At 47.6% G+C, this 16420-nt stretch overlaps 1 protein-coding gene across 1 annotated transcript in view; it reads right to left on the reverse strand.

Annotated features, from left to right (window-relative positions):
- Positions 1-13764, reverse strand: part of DPYSL5 (dihydropyrimidinase like 5) — an 89222-nt gene extending 75458 nt beyond the window's left edge. The window contains exon 1 of the mRNA XM_024764454.1: positions 13643-13764. The gene's annotated coding sequence lies outside the window, so the exon portion shown is untranslated. The remainder of the gene's footprint in view (positions 1-13642) is intronic.
- Positions 13765-16420: the final 2656 nt, after the last annotated feature.

A 16420-nucleotide genomic window follows, 5' to 3' on the forward strand; every position in this document is an offset into this window, starting at 1 on the left:
GGGGGGAGGGGCCACAACAGTGGGGGGCCTGGGTACCCCAAAAAAAAAAAAAAAAAAAAAAAGAAGCAGTAATAGGAAAGAATAGACACTTCAGCCTGACTCATAAGTCGAGAAACAGGTTGGAGTGGATGTGCCAGATGTTCCAGGGTATGGTCCAAAAAAGGGACTAAAATGGGAGAATGCCCTCAACAAGCACGCTCTCCACCACCAAAACAAAACACAACAAAAACAATGGAGGACAGGCTGAAACAACTTCTGGAATAGGTTACATACATTGAAAAGGGCCACAAAATGGAGTGTTGACCACCTCCACGACTGCTTTCTAGTACATTCCTAGGCAGAGCTCTATCCCAGTCCCCCCTCCCCACCAACTTGGGCAAAACACCCTCCCCCACTCTGCTGGACCTCCACCACAGGGGCCAGAAGTGCCCACTAGCCTGATGACTTCCATCAGCCCTGTCAGGGTCAGAGCACAGCTGCTCTCCACCTCTATCCCCCAGAAGTCAGGAGTCGGGGGGCGGGGGGAGGGCGAGCAAAGACTCAGAAAGAAAATGATAAACAAATGAAGCAGTGGGTTCACGGGGTAAAACGGGTGAAGAAAACATGGACTAGAAACAGTGATGCAGGAGAGGTGTGAATTAGTTTTCTATGCTGTTTAACAAATCACCACAAACTTAGTGGCTTAAAACAACGCATATTCATTACCTGCCTTTCTGTGGGCCAGGAGGCCTAAGTTCTCTGCTTTAGAGCCTCACAGGCTGCAATCAAGGTGTTGGACAGGCTGTGTTCTCATCTGGAGGTCTGACTGGGAAGAACCCACTTCCAATCTCGCTCAGGTTGTTGACAGAATTCATTTCCTTATGGTCACAGGCTTCTAGCTGGAGGCCACCCAGCTCCTAGAGGCCACCCAATCTCCTGCCAAGTGGGCTTTCCCAGCACAGACACTTGCTCATCAAACTGCGCGTCTAGAGCAAGTTTGCTAGCAAGACGACGGGGTCTTACATCACGTAACAGTCATGGGAATGACATCCCCATCATCTTTGTTGTCTTCTATTGGTTAAAAGCAAGTCACAGGAAGAGATCACACAAAGGTATGAACCCAGGAGTTTGTCTTCACAGCCTTTACAGAGAAAACATGCCCCAAAAGTAACCAGAATGGAACCAACACTCTACTCTACATGAGGGAACTGATTCTCCAGGAGGATCCAGAGGTCTCTTAACCTGTCATTGGAGACCAGAAAGGGCAATTACCAGAAACTGTCTGCACTGGTACAGCTCACCGGAAGTTAAATTGCCGCGGAGTTTCCTCCTCTGTGAAATGATTAAATGTTGTCTAAGGTCTTTTTAGCCCCAATATCCTATGTTGACCCCTGGCCCGCTGTAGGTGTTCAGTGAGCACCTATTCTATGAAGGAAGGGATGAAGGAATGAGCACATGCACGCGGCGCTGTGGGAGGTTCATGATGCCTCATTAGTGCTTCTCATCTTCTGCATCCTAAGATTTAAATCAAATTTCCCTGAATAAAAATAAACACGAGGGGAAATATCAGAAATGCTACTTGCGAATCAGCAGTAGTACGTCATCCTCACTTCCTGGCCACAAAGCCTTTCTTCTTTGAACGGGCTACACATGCTGTCTCTTCGGTAGGCTTGAAAGCCCTACTCTGCAGGCTTATTTAGGGGTCCTCCATCTGGGAGTCCATATGAGAACATAAGCCCTGAGCATGAGGCCCAGAATTCTACCCTTCTCCAGTTTTCTCGAGTCTCTGAGAGGTGACCAACCAGAACCAACCAGGGCTGCCAAGTTATTGTTATTGTTTATACGGGTAAAATATACACATGACAAACATTTAAAACTATAGAAATAGTGAAATGTTCCCCCCAGTCCCCTCCTCCAGAGACAAGCACCATCATGGATTTTCTTGTGTTTCTTTCCAAGGGCAGTCTGTGCATATTTAAGCATATATGTATATATTTTATACCACATAAATGGCAAACATGCATTAAATATTGGTCTGCCTGCTTTCCTTTCTAGTCACTGATATATACTGGATGTTGTTCTTTATCAGATCAGAAATTATCTGCCTTATTTTTTTCAAATGGCTACATAATATTTCTTTGTAAGGATGGATCATAATGTATTTAACTAGCTCACCAATGCTGAGAATTTAGGTTGGGTCTAATTTTTTTGCTCGTACAAATCATGCTGCAATAATATCCCTTCCTATTTTTCATCATGCACATACACTTGTACCTCTTTAGGATAGATTCCCAGAAGTGGTACTGCTCAGTTAAAGGGTGTGTGCAGTTTTCGTTTTGATAGATGGTACCAAACTGCAAGTCTGCCGGTTTGAGCTGGGAAGGAATTGTGACAGTCTCAGCAGCAACATAGCACGGCTGTCACAGATCAGAGCTGCCGATAGAATCTAGTCTCCATCTCCTCACTGTACAGAGGAGGGACCTGAACCATTGTGACTGAACTTCTCAGGTGCTCTGTATTCCCTCTGCACCAGCTATCGTATTGTCCAGACTGTTCATTTGACAATCCTGTACTTTGACAAGACTGTTCTATACCTTCATGTAGCTCAAAGCACCTAACTTTAGCACCTAGAGAATACCATTAGCTCCACTTACTGAGTGCTTACGACGTACCCACCAGGCTCCCTGCATGTTTTCCCTTGAGTCCTCCTTATAAACCTATGAGAAAGATATTAACAACCCTTTAAATCACAAGGAAACCGAGGCTTGGGAAGATTAGGTGACTTTGTCCAAGATCTCTCACGTCTAGAAAGTAGCAGAGTCAGGATTCAAACCCCATCTCTCTCCCACGTGCAAGGTCCTTCCTGGAAATTACACTGTTCCTTGCAGGCACTCAGGAAATATGTGAGAGGAGGTTTGAGCCCAGCTCAAATAACAGCTCAGTGCAACTTAAGTCCAGTTACTGGATGGTGAGCAAACCTCTCTCACTTGCTAGGCTGCTCCAACAGTCATTTCTGGTCCTGGCTATTGGCATTCTACTGGCAGATATTTAGAATTTAACTATGTATTAGATGCTTCTCATAACTGTTTCATCTCTTTGCAACTTTCATTTTTTTCACTATGGCCAACTTTTGGTGCTATCTGCTATTGAGACAACACAATTTTATAGAATTTATTGGTAAAATTGGCTTAGCTTGGAGTCCTTTGTGCTCCAAATTATTATTACATGCCCTGTTTGTAAAATGATTGATTATCTCAGACAATTTTATTCCTACATTTACACAAGTTCTTTGATAAACAACTTGCCAGCTAAGACTGATTAGAAGGCATTCTCTGATCAGGGAACTTTGTGACACGTATTATGCATTTCAAGGAATTAACACACATTTATGCATTGCTCCTTATGTGAGAACTATCAGGTATTATGAGTAAAACTGCATCCCCCACACCAAAAGCTTTTTTTAAGGGAATCTCAATTTTCAAAAACATATTATCAGCTGGGTAATAAAATCATGTATGTGATTTTCACAAAGATGTAAACACTATCTAAAATTTTAAAAATCGGGGACTTCCCTGGTGGCGCAGTGGTTGGGAATCTGCCTGCCAATGCAGGGGACACAGGTTCGAGCCCTGCCCCGGGAAGATCTCACATGCCGTGGAGCAACTAAGCCTGTGCACCACAACTGCTGAGCCTGTGCTCTAGAGCCCACGTGCCCCAACTACTGAAGCCCACGTGCCTAGAGCCCGTGCTCCGCAACAAGAGAAGCCACTGCCTTGAGAAGCTCGCGCACCACAGCAAAGAGTAGCCCCTGCTCTCGGCAACTAGAGAAAGCCCGCGCACAGCAGCAAAGACCCAACGCAGCCATAAATAAATAAATTTATTAAAAAATAAAAATAGGGCTTCCCTGGTGGCGCAGTGGTTGAGAGTCCGCCTGCCGATGCAGGGGACACGGGTTCGTGCCCCGGTCCGGGAAGATTCCCACATGCCGCAGAGCGCTGGGCCCGTGAGCCATGGCCCGTGAGCCATGGCCGCTGAGCCATGGCCGCTGAGCCTGCGCGTCTGGAGCCTGTGCTCCGCAACGGGAGAGGCCACAACAGTGAGAGGCCTGCGTACCGCAAAAATAAATAAATAAATAAATTAAATTAAATAAGGAATAAAAATCGAACATAATCTAAATGTTTGTTCATCAGTAAGTAAATGTTTAAATATAGTACATTCCAATGAAATGATAGGCAATTAAAAGTTTACATTTCTAAATTAGGTAGAGACACAGAAAAGTTTTTTTCTAATGTCAGATGACAGAACAAAATACAAAATAGGATCCATGTTGTGGTTACAACTCTGTAAAAATTACATTGAGTATATGGACAAGGATTTGATGAAACGCAAACATTACACTAGCTGTATTAGCAAAATGGTCTAAAGTGGCTTTATAATTGATTAAATATTGGAATATACATTTTAAAGTACAAAATTAAATCCTATATTAAAAGAGATATGAAATAGCTAAGTGCTTAAGGGACTCAGAGTTCAAGCAGTAAATGTAGGTTTTAAAGCAGTGATAAATCTGATCTCACTCACTTGGTTATATGAGGACCAATACCAAACATGAAAGGCCACATGACAGGAAAATATTCTTTATCAGGAACAACTTGGGCTGTGAATGGGTCTCATGAGCAAAAACCAGCCAAGTTAGGAATTCATGACTGCCTTGTTATGCTCCTTTGGTGGCAAAGGTTTCATTACCATCATCCTATAATTGTACCTAAATCGCTGCTCTTGATCTATACTGGCCAAATTTATCACTGCCATCTCTCCTGGGCCAACAGTGAAGACGAGCTATGGAGAGGAGATGGGTTTGCCTATATCCACAATCTGGTTAGAGGTTACTGCTCATATCTTTGTGCCTCATCTTTATTGTTTTTCAGTAGTTGCAGGGGTTTTTCCGTTATAATCACGTTGTAATGGGAACTATACTCAATATTTTATAATAACCTATAAGGGGAAAGAATCTGGTTGTTTTTTTTGGGGGGGGGGCGGGCATCGTACCACATGGCACGTGGAATCTTAGTTCCCTGACCAGGTATGGAACCCACACCCCCTGCAGTGGAAGCGCAGAGTCTCAAGCACTGGACCACCAGAGAAGTCCCAGGGAAAGAATTTGAAAAAAGAATATGTATGTGTGTGTGTGTGTATACATATATATATATGAATCAGTTTGCTGTACACCTGAAACTAACACAACATTGTAAATCAAATATACTTCAATTACAAAAAGAGAAAAAAAAGAAAATAAATAAGATTAACACCCTCCATAACATGTGCGTTTTAAGTCTTTTTAGAAAAACCCACAAAAAATGAGATGCTATACTTCTAATTCCCCAAATAAGAAATATGAACTTTGCAATTACAAGCTGACACTTTTTTTTTTTTTTGGGTGGGGGGTACGCGGGCCGCTCACTGCTGTGGACTCTCCTGTTGTGGAGCACAGGCTCTGGACGCGCAGGCTCAGTGGCCATGGCTCATGGGCCCAGCCGCTCCGCGGCATGTGGGATCTTCCCGGACCGGGGCACGAACCTGTGTCCCCTGCATCAGCAGGCAGACTCTCAACCACTGCGCCACCAGGGAAACCCTACAAGCTGACACTTTTGAGGCGTTTTTTAAGCCACAGATTCACAACTGCTATCTGACTCAATACAAGAAATCCAAAATAGTTAACCGAAAAAATCTCACTTGTTAATCTTGTTCAAGGCTGACAGGACATCTCTGGAATGATCTCTGGACCCATGTTGCAATTATAATCTGATTCTCAGCTTTTCCTTAAGAAACAGGAGTAAGGAAATTGCTGTAGCAAGACCAAGGCTGAAGCACATCCTTGGTCTTTAGTTTAGAAATGTTCACCTCAGCTACTGTAGAGTCAGACACAGCTAAAGTTCTATTTTTTTTGCTGAAGAATAAGAGTTGAAAACCAACCTCTGATCAAGCCGCTAAATTATGCCAGCATTTAGGGCTTCTAAAAACAGTTTAATCACAGCATTGCATGCCTTGGGATTGACTTTTTTCAAACAAATTTCACCATTCATCTTACTATTTGGTGTGGTCTACTAAAACACAACATATGCATATCCTTGACCTGAATTCTACTCCTAACTATATACCCAAGAGAAACACACATTTGTTCACAAGAGTCAGGTACTAGAATGGTCACAACAGCACTATTCATGATAGCACCAAACTAGAAACTAGCCAAATACCCATTAACAACATAATGGATAAATAAATTGTGGTACATTTACACAATGGAATGCTATATAGCAATGAAAATGAGCATATAAAATGCAACAAACGTAACATTGAGCAAAAGAAGCCCCTTTTTGAAAGAGTACCCACTATATGATTCCATCTATAAAAAGTTCAAAAATAGGCAAAGCTGATCCATGTTGATAGGGCTTAGAGAACTTGGAGGAAGAGTAGTGACTGGGAGGGGGCTTAAGGGGGGTTTTGGGATACGCACTTATAATCTGTTTCTTCATCAGGTGCTGATTTACATGGCCATGTTTAGTTTGTGAAAATTCAGTAAGCTATACACTTACGATTTGTATACTTTTCCGTATATCTGTTATACTTTACTAAAAAGTTTAAAAAATAAAAATATTTTTAAAATACACTCTCAGTCCCCAATGTTACTGTTTTATGTATGTGTGGCCCAAATATTTGGCAATATGCCAAACTTAAAACATTCCGAGTAACTTTCTTAAAATTGAGTTTCATGTCTGTTGGAAACAGGAGCAAAAAGGCATTAGATGAAAAAATTGGGGGCTACATTTGAATTTTTTTTTTTTTTTTTCACTATGCGGGCCTCTCACTGTTGTGGCCTCTCCCCTTGCGGAGCATAGGCTCCGGACGCGCAGGCTCAGCGGCCATGGCTCACGGGCCCAGCCGCTCCTTGGCATGTGGGATCTTCCCGGACCGGGGCACGAACCTGTGTCCCCTGCATCGGCAGGCGGACTCTCAACCATTGCGCCATCAGGGAAGCCCTACACTTGAATTTTATAACAGAATGAATATATTGATCTACAAAGACGAAAATCTGGTTGAAGCACTAAAAATGGGAAAGGAGGCGACTTCTCCATAAATAATGGTCATGCTCTGGGGAAGGACAAAGGGAAGGACAGGACCAGACAAAAGCAGGGAGAATAAAGACCGAAGGCCTGAGAAATTAGAGGGAGCCCATGGCGGATTTGAAATCAACAAAGGGAATGCTTGTCAGTGGACAACAAAGGGACACAAATATGGTGTGACTGAGTCCTGGGCACTGCTACTGTATACAGGACACATTCACAAGGAGTTGAGGCAGTGACAGATCCAAAGATCTTTGCTAAAGCCAATGAAAATGGGTAGATGTTGGCAGGTGGGGAGGTCAATTCAGAATGCAGATATTCTCCTGTCTTATTTTTTTTTTTGGCTGCACTGAACGGCACACAAGATCTTAGTTCCTGACCAGGGATTGAACATGTGCCCCCTGCCGTGGAGGCGTGGAGTCTTATCCACTGGGCCACCAGGGAAGTACCTCTCTTGTTTTGATTCAAGAGAGTCTAGTCATTCATAAAACCTCAACCTCACTTGGGCCAAATGATTTTAAATTTAAGTGGGGAGTTAGAGGTCTCAATGGCTGGAAAATCCTGCAAAGTATCATCTCAATCTTTCGGTTGGTCATTCTTTCAATATTATCTATTGAATGCTTGCTCTGAGCATTATTTTGTGCTAGAAGCTACATGGATGAAAAAAGAGGTCCAAATTCTATTTTCAACAAGGTAAGGCGCACCATTTTGTAGTGGGATAAATAGCCCATTGCTAAATTCTTTAGTTTATTGTAAATCTTATACCCAACAAGTAAGCTTCTGATCCTGGGGTAGTGTTTAAAAGCACGGACCTGGGGCTTCCCTGGTGGCGCAGTGGTTGAGAGTCTGCCTGCCAATGCAGCGGACACGGGTTCGAGCCCTAGTCCAGGAAGATCCCACATGCCGCGCAGCAACTGGGCCCATGAGCCACAACTACTGAGCCTGCGCGTCTGGAGCCTGTGCTCCGCAGCAAGAGAGGCCGCGACAGTGAGAGGCCTGCGCACCATGATGAAGAGTGGCCCCCACTTGCCACAACTAGAGAAAGCCCTCGCACAGAAATGAAGACCCAACACAGCCAAAAATAAATAAATAAATAAATAATTAAAAAAAAAAAAGCACGGACCCTGTGATAGTTTTTTGTGTCAAATTGGCTAGGTTTTAGTAGCCAGTTATTCAATCAAACACACATCTATATGTGTTGCTGGGAAGGTATTTTATAGATGTGGTTAACATCCACAGTCAGTTGACTAAGATTTTCCCCAATAATGTGGGTGGGTCTCATACAATCAGTTGAAAGACCTTAAGAGAAAAACTAAGGTTTCCCAGAGGAAGAAGAAATTCTGCCGTAAGACTAACCATTATGGGGCCCACGCAACCTCAGCTCCCACATGAAAGCTTCCAGCCCGCTGGCCTGCCCTACACACATCAGACTCGCCAGCCCCCACAACCACATAAGCCAATCCTTATTGGTTCTGTTTCTCTGGAGAACCTCGACTTATACAGACTCTGAGCAGGCCTTTTGGGTTCGAAGCTTGGCTCTACCATTTCTCTAGCTGGCTGGTTTCTGTACCTCCGTTGCTTCATCTGTAAAGTGGGAATAATGACAGTACCGTACTTAACTCACAGGAACTAGAACAACCCCTAACACAGAGTTAAGTGTTTTGAAAATGTTTGTTAAATAAGTAATTCTGTGCTGCCAAATTTATTTCTTAGCTGGAAAACTTGAGCTAAGAAATAAAGTCAACAATTTTTATTCCCAACAACTTGCCACCAACCAAACATGATCGCTCTTTCCCACACCAAGAACAGAACACCCCCGGAACAACAGCATCTCACCAGTTATGGATGCCTGGTTGTTCTTTAGATGGTGTAGGAGCAGGGTGAGTTGCCAGGCCAAATCTATACACAGGGACAATTTGGCAAAGCTGGGGTCAGAGCACTTCTGGAACATTCTTAACTCTGCAAGTTCTCAGCTGCTCAAAACAGCTGTGTTTAAAGAGGCTCAGACTCAGCACAGAGCTATTCCTACTATTTATAAGGGTGGGAGCTTCAGAAAGGTGTCCTAATCGTTCTTTCTGTTCCCACTATCGATACCCTACAGCAGCTTGCCCCAGACCCTGGTGATATCCACACCAGCTTGCCCCGGATGAAAGATTAAATGGGGAATCAAAATGTTTTTATGGGCACACATTCTGGGGTAAGGGTATGACGATGGTGCTGATGGTGATAGCTAACATGTATTGAGCACTTACTAGGTGCCAGACTCTGGTCTCAGTGCTATACATATATTAACTCATACAAACCTCATTGTACAGAAGAAGAAACTGAGTCCCTGAGAGAAAAATAACTCATCTAAGGAGAGACGGACAGAAAGTGGCAGGGCTCGGATTTGACCCCAGGCTTCCTGGCTCAGACCAAGGCTCTCCCTCCTGTGTACATTGTCTCTGAGTCTGGATTGTGAGGAGGGAGTCGAGGTGGGAGGAGACAAGGGAACGAGCACAAAACTGGGCTGTGATTGATGGGAGGGTATGAGACGGTCAGGGATGCTATGGTTAAGTCCATTTATTTTAAATGGAAGGAATTTCGAAGACTGAAACAGAACAAATCATATACGATATTCTTTCACAAATTTTTTTGTTAAAGTATATAATGTGTCTGCTTTTATACATATATATCAAAGTTCATTAAAGATTCATACCACAGAATTTGAACCTTTCATCTTCATATAAAAAATTTAAGACAAAGTGATTTTGAAATTATGTCTTATTTATTCACTAGCAGTGCAAGAAAATCAAACACCTTCTTGTTATTCTCATTTGACTTTATTTTATACCAACTTCTCCCTACAGGTTCTCACACTGACAAAGATTTCCTATATTATTATTCTTCTATAAGCTCCTGTCAACTAAGTCTTAGAAGACTTTTCTGAAAAAATTTTCTTATAGCTCAGAAAACAAAAATATATGAACAGGGTCAGATTCTATCAGAATTTGTTTAGTTTTGACACCAGAAGGATATCTTACATACTCTTTTCTAATAATACCAACTTCTCTGGCTCTCAATATTTATCTAAATCCTAATTTACCCCAGAGATTTATCCACAGTTGTGATGGCCTTTGGCCTACAGTTCCCTGGAGCTGAATTCTGTGTCAGAGGAGCTATTATTATTAAGGAGGGAGAATTCTTAGATATCCATGGCAGGACAAGGAGAGGTGGAGGTACCACAGATGAAGCCAAACCAAGTCCTCAAACCAAATTTTGGCCAGTTGTGCAGACTTGCCTTGCTGAGTAACTGCTTCCAGAGGTGGAAACGTGCAGTGCATTGAGAATACTGAAACTACTCTGGCTTACATCTACATCTTGGAGAGGCTATGCTGAAAACAGCCGGTTGTTCATGTCCCATGAAAATCTTTTCTATACCTAGCTGAACTCCCCAAGGGCACCCTGGAATTCTGGGTACATAAAGTCCTTCTCTGGAGCCACTTGTCTCTCCCCTCCGTCTCCCAGGCATTTTCACAGGAGGTGGGAGGGGGGCGTGCTGATTTCTCTCTATCTTCCCCATAGAAATGGGCTGGTCATACTGGCATCCCTCATCTATGAACTGACTCCCCATGGGGAAAAAATTGGGTTGGATATTCACACAGTGCTTTCACAGGATTACACCCTTAAACAAATCCATAAGTTCCTTCAAGAAGAATAAACCAACAAAACATTCCCTCCTGAAACTTTTCCTTTGGGAAATGACATGAAAACACACTTCCCATTTGAGCTTTTTCATAAGAAAAAACTTTCAGCATCAGATTTTGGGTGTTCTAATACTGAGATTCCTGGTTTTCACTCACTCTGGAGATAGATAGGTCTATTAATTTAATTAAACACATCCAGTGAACAACATTCCAGCTAGTCCTTTGTAAATTCTGAGAGGCACCTCCTCAAAGTACCATCCTTTAAAAGCAGCAGGACACTGGGTACAGCCCAGATAGGAGGACCTCACGTTGGCAGCAACCATACGTTTTGGGCAAGAGCCAACAGTCACATCACAGTCCCTCACCTTCTGCATCAACCTGAGTAAAACCTAGAGGTTTCAAGGCTAGGCTAAGAGAGCTGAAAGGCTCATCGGTCAACTTCATGCCAAATATGTCACACCGATTTGTCCTATGATGCTCTGACTGTCATTTAGCCAAGCTTCCTCCACTCCTGGAACAAAAATGCTTCTGCCTTGCTTTTTTTTTTGTTGTTGTTTTCTTTTTTTTAAATGAATGACCATTTAAAAGTATAAATCTATGCTAAAGAGTCACCTTTAATATCAGCTAAACAATCATCAAAGAAAACCTATCAAACAGAATGCTACTTTCTGGCTGTCATTTCACATGTCAAGACGCTGCGCGCGGTGTGAAAGATGCTTAGACAGCAAGCAAGACTGTGAGTGCATGGAAAGCTCTGTTGAACCCCTTTTTGTGTTTGCATTTCTGTCCATCTGCTTTCCCATGGGCAAGGAGATGCCTCTTATCACAGAGCCATCCCTGTCTTAGGTCATCAGACAATACCAGTGAAAACTGCAGGATGGATAAGCTGGCTTGGGTGTGGTCACTGGCAAAGGGAAGCACTGGTCCCCTGGCTGCCGGCTCTAAGGCCAGGAGTGGCACCCGTGGCGGGTAATCTCCACGACAGCTTCTCCCCATTTTACCACAGTCCGCACCGGCCCTAACTACTCCCTCTAGGAACACACAGTAGACCTTCGAGGTGGGCCGCCTCGCCAGACAAAGCCGGCTACTCAGGGAGCCTTGCTCAGTACCGAGGCAACCTCCACAGGTCGCCACAGATCGTCTTGGTGGTTGGTCAACAGCAAGGGGCAGGGGGCGGTGCCGCAGCCAGAAGGTACCAAACCCTGGGGCGGCGTCTGTCTGCCGGTGCCACAGTCTAGGGGGACGCGCGACTCACACCAGGGAATTAACGGCGGGGCTCGGTTCCCCAACACAAACCCCAAGAGACGAGCACGTGCCCTGTGATTTCTCCGGGAGCATTTTCTGCACCAGAAAACTGCGCACTTCATTTCTGGGGTCGGGGGGGCCCTAGTTCGCTGTCGGGCGGATACCAGTGTCGGCTATTGTTCTCCGGGTCTCCCGGGCGGGAGGCGTCCCTCATTCCGCCTCCCTGGCAGCATCTGCCACTGGACCAAGCCTTTCAGCTCTGCGAAGAAAAGGGTGTGCCTGCGGCGCCGCGGATTATCACAAAACCCTAAACGAGTCCCTACGGGCTGCTGTCAAGCCGGGAGACAAAGCTCCTCGCGGGGACAGCCAGTTCGGTCCCGGATCCGCCATCCTGGGTCCGTCGCCCGGTGCAAGAGCCACGCCCAGCCAGCCACAGGACAGCCAGGCCCATCGCCAGAGCTGAGGGTCTTCAGGCCCCGCGACCCCAGCTGCCTGCCCCTCCCTTCCCCGGAGACCTCCCTCCCCAGGGAGACCCCTCCTCCTCACCGCGCTGGTCTCCTCCTCCCCAGTGTCTACCCGCCTCAAACCCAGGCAGTCTCCACCCTCCAGCATCCCTCCTCCCCTCCACATTCTTCGTCAGCCCCAGCCTCGCCTCGCGCCACCTGCTCCAAGCTCCGTCCCTCCCTCCTCAGACCCTTCTCTTTCCTCCTCAAACCCTAGTCTCCAGTTTACCCCTCTTCCCAGATCCAGTCACCTGTCCCCACCCAGCTTCCCTATCTCGCATTTCCCCCATCTATGCTCAAACGCAGGCCTCTCCTCCGCCTCTCTCCATCCCAGCTTCTCTCCCGCTCGGACACTCCTGCCTCCTCCCCGGGCCTGGGGCGTCGACGTCTCTCGCTCGCCAAGATCGATGCAGCCAGAAGGGCTCCCGCGCTGGGCTCAAGCGAAGGGACCCAGCTTGGCGCCCGCCGAGAGGGCCGGGCCGCAAAAAAGCGGCCTTTGTCGTTCAGACAGGTGCCTCGGAGGCGGCTGGCGAATCGTCCTCAGGCGTCCGCTCCGTTAGCCGGACGGGTGGACTGGCCGCCGGGTCCGGTTCAGGCTGGGCAAACCCCAACTCGGAGGGGAGAGGGACAGAGGGTGTCTGCGGATGGGGGTGGGGGCAGAGGACGGCGCCGATCTAAGACTGGGGCCGGACGGGCCCACGGCCAGCAAGCCCCCACCCAGCCTTCCAGCTATTCACTGCGCCTCGACGAGTGAGGCTGGGCGTCTACTGTGTGCTAGGAGTGAACCCCCTTCAACCAAGCTGCCTCCTCACCCCAGTTCTTTGCAATCCCACGAGCACCTATTAAACGCCTACTATGAGCAAGGCACCGCTCGGCGCTCTGGGAGCTCTGTGGGCTTACAAAGAGGAACCGATTCGGGCCCCAGTTTAGCCCGGGGAGGCTGCCGCCATTCCCAAACCACACTTCCCGCCGCGTCCCCCGCAGCCGGGCCCCTAGGTGCACCCGGACCCCGGCCCTATTGTGCGCCTCCCAGAGAAACAGGGACTGTGTGAGATGGATGTCCCAGCCCGGGGAGAATAAGCCCACCGCCCACCCCGCCATCACCCACTCCTCCGGGATGCCGCGGCTGCGAGGGTCCGTCGGTCGGTGGGTTCTCCTCCGGTCTCGCCGCGGCGCCGGAGCTGCGGGTGCTCGGGGCGGCGGCGGCTGCACGCTCGCTCGCTCGCTCGATCGCCGCCTTGGCGCGCCGGGCGCTGGAGTCAGAAGCCGCGAGCAGGGGAGGGGTCTTGGGTGGAGGCTGGAGGCGTCCTCGGCCAATCACTGAAGCGACGGCTCCTCCCCAGAGCTCCCCACCTCTCGCTAGCAGGTTAGGGAGAGGCGGGGACCGGCGGCGCCTGGCATCCTCGGCGCCTCTCGCGGCTGCCGCTTTGGGACTACAACTCCCGACAGGCCCTGCCGCAGGGCCAGGGTCCGAGAGGGGACGGAGGACGCAGCCCGAGAACCCGCCGACCTCCTGGCGCCCTTCTCCGCGTTCCTTTGGATTTCCATGGTGACTCAAGACACTTCACAAAGACCGGGCGCTTGGACGCGCTGATGCACGGGTCCCCTGGGACGGCTACCGCCTCCCCTCCCCCTGCAGGACCCCACCCGAGGGACTGAAACAATGCCCCAGTCGCCTTTCCCGGGCTGCTGCCGGGCTTCCCCTTCCCTGCAGGCCGGGCTAAGGCCGCCTGGTTCCCGCCAAGACCCAGTCCGACGCCTTCGAAATGGGCGCCCGGCTGAATTGCAGGATGGAGGGGGCGGGGGTGTAGTTGTAAGAAAATGTTCTCACGTACAACGTGGACGGCCACTCGGGGCCGCCTAAGTTCGCATCTGCACCCTCTGGGGCCTGGAACCCGGAGTTCATAATCTCGGCCAGCGCTTCTCCATCCAGAGCTCTCAGGTCTAGCTGCCTGTCCTATTTCTGACACCTCCTTTCAGGGCGTGGTGAAGACTCTGTAAGTGTTTTATAATTCAATTTACATTAGCGTCACCTTTTTTCTTCACGTTTTGAATACACACAGAATTTAACAAAATCAACAAGTCTAAAAAAGAGAGAGGATCACCATGCCTTTACAACCTTCCTGATTCCCTCTCAGTCCTTCACCGTTTATCTGTTATTTCAGTAGTTGTAATAATAGCTTAGATATGGTTTAGTAATTTGCCTCTTTTCACTTATTGTCACTCCAAAAGCGTTGCTATTGATACGGTGTTAAAATGCAGCATTGAGTCCTCACTCCAACCCCATACCGGGGTCCCTGGGGAACCCCAAGGGGCTGCTGTAGAAGCCCCTCCCCTGCCGGGCTTCTGGGAAGGGGTGAAGAGGAGGGAGTTCCCTGGCTGTAGCCGCACAACCATGGCCCTGAGAGATGTTTCTCTCTGCAGGATATATTCAAACAAAACGATGCTTCACTACTCTGGAGGGTCCCTCCTCCCCATCTCAGCAAAATCGACCCGGGCCCCGGGCCCCCGCAGAGCCCACCGAAGTGAGGTCGCCTTAGGCCACTTGCTCAGTACTCCTCTGCGGTGGGCTCAGGGCCTGGAGCAGGCCAGGCTGGCATTTGGGCCTCACTTCTGGATTACCACCATAGAATCTCCACTTCTCCTGGGAGGAAGGTTTACTTCTTTGCCCCCTCTCACATCCTAAGCTTATGCAGGGAGCCCCCAAATGAGCCTAGGGACTACCTCAAAGCATCCCCAACCCAGAGGAGCATGGGCTTTTGCCTGTGAAAACCAGGGGGGCGTGGCTTCTCCTTCCCCCACTGCTCCAGCTTGGGGCACTGCCGTAAGGATTCCCCCAGGCTGGCCAACTTCTGCGCTGACCCAGGGATTTAGGTAAAATGGGTTGAGCTGGAGGGAGGTGGAATGGAGCCCAGAGGCGGCTCACCGCAGCTGGGTCTGCTGGAAAGTTCCAGGCCGCACATTTTGCCTAAAGGGAGAGGAAGCCCTCTAGTGGCAGTAAGCTTTTTCTGCAGCATTTAGTGAACTTCATGTTTGGATTCCTGCTTCCTTGCTTTACTGGGCCTACCTCCCTTGGTCAGAAAAGAAATGCCTGGAGGTTATTTTCAGGCTTGGGACATTGCTGAAAGTCGCACCCAGACCTGAGGTTGTAAATAGCCCCGGTAGTTGATTTTAGTTGTATTTATTTATTTTTAATTTAGGCTCTCTTTTGGGAAGTAGAAGGAACGCAGGGCTTGAGGGGTCACACATCCCTAGGTTGGAATCCTTGCTCTTCTTTCTGGACATTTGACCTTGGGAAAGTTACTTAGTCCATCTGAACCTTAGCTCTCCACAGAGCGTGGGGACCATGATATATTCTTTTAACCTTGCTGAGATAATTACATGAGGAAATGCGTATAAAAAGGCATAGCACTCTACCTGACATATAGCATGTACTCAACAAATGTAGCTATTATTGTTCATTTATTCAGCAATAGTTGTTGAGCAGTGTGAGGGATATAAGAATATGACACTCCCATTATAACAGCCGCAAAAGGCAGTATGCTGTCACTTTTATTGTAAAGCTCCTATGACCAACTGAGGTGAAGTGGAATGTCAATTCAGACAAAAGAAAAATCAGTTCTGAACAGCTCATCAGAGAATGGAGGCACTGAATTCGGATTTCACCTGGATATTGATTTCCTGAAGGGTTCTAAGCAGAGGTCTGAGATTCCAGGATGAAGGAGTGAAAGTTTGTGGACAGAGAAGCTGAGGGGTGTTTGGAAGACAGCTGAAGATCCCACCATGGCTTGAAAGTCCAGACCATGAATGGGAGTGGTGGGAAGAGAAGGAGGACGGCAAGGTAGACTGGAGTCGGGGCCAGGCTTCACACAGCTCAGGGCTACTG

Source organism: Neophocaena asiaeorientalis, unplaced genomic scaffold, assembly GCF_003031525.2.
Source record: "Neophocaena asiaeorientalis asiaeorientalis breed wild unplaced genomic scaffold, Neophocaena_asiaeorientalis_V1.1 scaffold345, whole genome shotgun sequence".
Classification (NCBI taxonomy): Eukaryota; Metazoa; Chordata; class Mammalia; order Artiodactyla; family Phocoenidae; genus Neophocaena; species Neophocaena asiaeorientalis.